The sequence below is a fragment of the Polypterus senegalus genome, chromosome 10 (assembly GCF_016835505.1).
Source record: "Polypterus senegalus isolate Bchr_013 chromosome 10, ASM1683550v1, whole genome shotgun sequence".
NCBI lineage: Eukaryota > Metazoa > Chordata > Cladistia > Polypteriformes > Polypteridae > Polypterus > Polypterus senegalus.
The window spans coordinates 19,501,123-19,507,278 of NC_053163.1; positions in this window are offsets into that span (position 1 = coordinate 19,501,123).

Below are 6,156 nucleotides of genomic sequence, written 5' to 3' on the forward strand. Positions count from 1 at the left end.
TATTTGTTTTTTTTTTAAGCGGTTGATTATTAATTTATTGATATCAGTGTAAAACTTCAGTTAACCTTTTAAACATTTACCAGTTCATATCTCTGAAACGGCACATTTATTTCTCAGATCAATCTGTTTAATTGTTTACACAGCTCTTTTCCTGCTTCAGTTTCCAAGATTCAATGCCAGATGCCCACCATCCAGTCCCCACCCCCCTTTCCCCACTGCCTTGTCACTTTTATATAAAAAAAAGGCTTCCCAGGCCAATTTAGTGTGTAAATGTGACCCGTTAAGAAATAAAGTTGAATAGCCCTTTACTACAAGTTTCAAAATGATTATTATAGGGACCATGAAGCAGAAAATACTATAATAGCCAGGAAAAAAAAGGCTAGCTGTTTAGAAGGTTAAAAAACCACAGTTCTCACACAGCAATACACACACACACACTCTAATGCAGTACAGGATGTTTTTTATTTGAGGTGGTGGAGGGGTGGCTCGGGGCTATGGTTTCATGTGTTTAAGATATTACTTCATATTGTCTAGATAAGTTAGGGATGGTGTTGAAGTTAATTTGATGTGAAGCATGCTGTTACTTGTATGCTTAATTATCCTGTATCATACATACGGTATTGTAGTTTTATAAAAATGAATGATAAAGAAACCAATCTGGTTGCTATCACACAAGAGTTGATCTCGATTTGCTGTGTTGTGTACTTGATAAAGTACTAGTCACTGAATGCAGAAAAGTAGATGTCATTTTATTTATGTAACAGTTTAAATTTCATTTTTAAGAGGTCACTGTAAATCACTGTCCAAAAAAGGCACTTTTGTTCATTTGAACAATCATTTTTTTCTGTTAAAAGTTTACTTTAAACTGTACTTGATTTAGCTACAAAATCTTTGCAGTGTACACCCCTATTATAAAAATAGTTTTTTACATTAATTTGTAATAGTTTATATCACTAAAAGTAAAATGTTGCTATGCTACCATGCTGTATAGATCAAATCCCACCACTCCTTCACTGAAGATGAAGGGACCAACTCCTCACAAAGAAAGATGTACTGGATATAATGGTTGCCGGTTTCAGTTTGGCCCTGTATGTGAAAGTGAGCTTGTGTGGGTAGATCCTGTAGTAGCCTAGTACCCTGTCCAGGGTTGTTTATTACCATGTACCCAGTCCTGTCCGGATATGACCCTGAATTAGATTAAACAAGTTTGAAAATGTTATGAATAAAATTTATATTGACTAGGCAGCTTAGCAAGAACAATTCTAACCACTTTTTCCACATGCAAACCCTTCCCCCTTAATGGGAAGTTGTGTCTATGACTTTGGTTTAGCAGATGATGTGATTTCTGTTGTAAGACCTTATATATAAGACAATCATTAGTAGTACTAAGATGCAGACTTCATTGGTTGACCAAATGAAACTTAAATGATTGAAATTCCTGTAGCTATATTATCACTCTGCTGTTACCTACAGTGCATCTGGAAAGTATTCACAGCGCATCACTTTTTCCACATTTTATGTTACAGGCTTATTCCAAAATGGATTAAATTCATTTTATTCCCTCAGAATTCTACACACAACACCCCATAATGACAACGTGAAAAAAGTTTACTTTAAGATTTTGCAAATTTATTAAAAATAATAAAACTGAGAAATCACATGTACATAAGTATTCACTGCATTTGCTCAATTACAGCTTCAAGTCATTTTGAATATGATGCCACAAACTTGGCACACCTATCCTTGGCCAGTTTCGCCCATTTCTCTTTGCAGCACCTCTCAAGCACCATCAGGTTGGATGGGAAGTGTCGGTGCACAGCCATTTTAAGATCTCTCCAGAGATGTTCAATCGGATTCAAGTCTGGGCTCTGGCTGGGCCACTCAAGGATATTCAAAGAGTTGTCCTGAAGCCACTCCTTTGATATCTTGGCTGTGTGCTTAGGGGGGTCGTCCTGCTGAAAGATGAACCGTCACCCCAGTCTGAGGTCAAGAGCTCTCTGGAGCAGGTTTTCACCTAGGATGTCTCTATTCATTGCTGCAGTCATCTTTCCCTTTATCCTGACTAGTCTCCCTGTTCCTGCTGCTGAAAAAAATCCCCACAGCATGATGCTGCCACTACCATGCTTCACTGTAGGGATGGTATTGGCCTGGTGATGAGCAGTGCCTGGTTCCTTCCAAACGTGATGCCTGGCATTCACACCAAAGAGTTCAATCTTTGACTTATCAGACCAGAGAATTTTGTTTCTCATTGTCTGAGAGTCCTTCAGGTACCTTTTGGCAAACTCCAGGCGGGCTGCCATGTGCCTTTTACTAAGGAGTGGCTTCCTTCTGGCCACTCTAACATACAGGCCTGATTGGTGGATTGCTGCAGAGATGGATGTCCTTCTGGAAGGTTCTCCTCTCACCACAGAGGACTTCTGGAGCTCTGACTGAGTGACCATCGGGTTCTTGGTCACCTTCCTGACTAAGGCCCTTCTTCCCCGATTGCTCAGTTTAGATGGCCGGCCAGCTCTAGCAAGAGTACTGGTGGTTTCAAACTTCTTCGACTTACGGATGATGGAGGCCACTGTGCTCATTGGGACCTTCAAAGCAGCATACATTTTTCTGTAACCTTCCCAAGATTTGTGCCTCGAGACAATCCTGTCTCGGAGGTCTACAGACAATTCCTTTGACTTCATGCTTGGTTTGTGCTCTGACATGAACTGTCAACTGTGGGACTTTATATAGACAGGTGTGTGCCTTTCCAAATCATGTCCAATCAACTGAATTTACAGTTGAATTCACAGGTGGACTCCAATTAAGGTGCAGAAACATCTCAAGGATGATCAGGGGAAACAGGATGCACCTGAGCTCAATTTTGAACTTCATGGCAAAGGCTGTGAATTCTTATGTACATGTGATTTCTCAGTTTTTTTTATTTTTAATAAATTTGCAAAAACCTTAAGTAAACTTTTTTCACGTTGTCATCATGGGGTGTCGTGTAAAACATTTTGGAATAAGGCAGTAACATAACAAAATGTGGAAAAAGTGATGTGCTGTGGATACTTTCCGGATGCACTGTATGTTCTACTACAAAAGGGGGGCAAAACTGAGCCTTCTATCCAAAAGTAATACTTAAGGTGGTTGTTGTTCACTTTAGCAAAAAAGCAAACTGCTAATGTTCTTATTGATATTAGAAAAAAAGAAAAATATAACACATTTCTGGGGGTTCTAGTCTGGAGAAGAAGTGTAACTGATTAAAATAGCATAGCAGTACTCTTGCACAGTAAACTTGTGTTAGTATCTCATGAGAAATTAAGCAAAATGACTAATTTTTTGGGTAACTAAAAAGATTGCAATAATTACAATATGCAAGCTTTCAGGGTAAGTTGAATGTAGGCAAGATGCAATGAAGGGGCCGGAGTTGCCTTAAAAGCTGCATATTGTAATCTTTTTAGTTAGCCAATAAAATGTCCATTTGCTTGACTTCCTATTATATCCATAATGGCTAACACGGTACAACACCCTAGTACTGTTAGTATCTCAGAAAATCAACATTTGGGCGAATAGCATAAAATTACTACACCATTTTTGAGTTTGGCATTGGGGCAGTCAATCTAGCTCAGGTATTTATTTGAACATTTGGCAAAATTAAAATATATATAATGTATATTGTATATATTTATAGGAACCTTTTCTGGTATGAACATGTTCAGATTGAGATCTTTGGGGCAGGTTTTTACAAAACTTTTTTTTTTGTTTTTTTGTTAAACTTGAAAGCGGCCTAGCCAGTGAGACAAAATTTAGACTATGAAATAGGACTTTGATTTGAATCAGTAACTGCTTGTATGTTTCAGATTAATACCGAATAAAGCTCCAATACTGTTCCTTAATGTGCCAGAATAAAAGACTCTTTGCCCAGTTCTTTCCTGGCTGTCTTTTTCTGCAACTCAACAGCCCAAATGCAACAATATACGGATTTTGCTGACTTTAGACTACATTCAACTGATGAAAAACTTGAAAAGAAATACTGTACCTGAGTGAATGGGGTAAACAATTTAAAATTGTTAACATCCAATAAAATATTTTCATATTTCACATTATTCTTACTGCTTCCCCATTTCACTTCAAAAGAATACTTTCCTGTAAAATGCCGCTTTTCAATGACCAACCAAAGCCAGTTCTCTAGGTAATGTGTTACCAGTACTACCAAAAGTACTGTCAATGGGGAAAAAACCTCTCAGTTGTTGCCAGTGAGTTAGTGAATTACAGAAACTGTAGCTTTTTGAATGCAGTAATTGAAAATGTATGTAATACAATACATGACTTATCAAAGGTTTGACCATAGATTTGTGTAAGTATAATGTCAAATATGAAACAAAGCCTACTGTTAGTCTTCTAGTATAGCAGTGATAAACATCCAAACATTACACACTTGTTGAATTAAACTGACCATAACATTATTAAACCAGCTTAATATACTTCAAGGTCACATGGGACTAGAACCCTTGCCCACAGGACCAATTTACACACACTTTAATAGGATTATGTAAGAAAAACCCATGCAAACATGGGAAGAATGTACACTCTTTTCACTGAAAATGAGCAGTAATTGGATTTGAACTCTGAAGGTTTCCTCTGTGATCAAAAAATACTAACCACCCTTAAAAATACACTACCTTATATTCAGTCTGGTTTTTCAATTCTCACATTTTACTGAAATCGTACGCTGAAATTTTGTTCTCTCTGATGTTTTTATATTTCATAACTCTGAAACCCCAAATTTTTTTTTAAAGTTGCATTGTTTTTTGTGTTCTAAAAAATCTTAAAGAGCAATGCCCATTAACATAAGTATTTAGTCCCCATGATTTTGAATGCTGTAACTTTATACAGGTGACAAAGATTGTCTCATTACTGGCTAAAATTACTGAACAATTAAAATAACTGCAACAATTTGTGGGTAAAACTCTACAATTAAGGCATCATTTTTCATTTTTGAATATGAAATGCACTGGTGAAATTGAAGACATAAGGGTATTCCAGAGAAATTATTAATAAAATCTGTAAAAAAATGAAAAAATTTTCCAAGTTTTGGATTTATCCGAAGGCATAGTTGATTCAGTATTAGTAAGTTGATTCAACTTGGAACCACTGATATTTTGTGATGAAACTTTCGTCACTCAAAACCTATGAGAGAAACTACATAGATGACCATAATCGATATGAAGGAAATACGTAGTTCAGTAGCTGGGACTGGAATAAAGGTGCACCAGTAAACCATATTAAGAGCTCTGCCTTTATATGAGAGGGTATTGCCAAAAAAAAAAACATTAATCAAAAAACTATTTTTTCAGTGCAACTAAAAGCATAAGAGTGGCCCAATGGTAGTCAGAGAAGTGGTTTTGTGATCAGATGAAACACAGATATACTTTTGTAGGCAAAGTAATAAAAAAAAAAAAAAATGTGTGGTACAAATGTAATGGCACCTCCACCTACCATTAAAATAGTAATGAAGTATAGTGGCTCTAGCTTATACTAGGTGCTGGTCAACTACTTAAAATAGAAAGAAGGAACTAAGGATGGATGGTGGAAAATACAAGTAAATACCTAAACAGAATGTGTTTAAGTCTTCTAGGTTTTTGTTCCAACCAGATTTACAATCGGTGATAATAATCGATAGAAACTGATCTAATTTAATTAGCTGGTTCTTTTTACTCTTCACTTATTCTGCATACAGAAAATAACAAAAGTATCGTTTTTACATTTATAAGACATTTAGAAATATTTTTGTGCAATTTAAGAAGAAATAAATAAGTAGAAATAACTTTTTTTTGTTGCTTTCCTATTATTTCCCCTTTTCCTGTGTAGTTTGCTCCCTTCATTTAACCCTAATAGTGACAATTAACAACCAGTACAGCAGACACCCGGGATGATGAAAGCAGCAACAACTTCAGTGTCAGACCTGCTAATTAGTAAATAATCAATTAAATAACCAGAACACCAGGAAAAGCAGAATGAATATTAGGTTGAAAATGCGGTTAACAACTTGTAAAATATGTATATTCCCCATATAACTGCTTATTACATTTTAATAAAAATCTACCAGACTTGGTTTGTAATTTGTACATTGACTCAAAAATACAGAAAAAGGGAAATAATGACTCTCATTTAATTAGG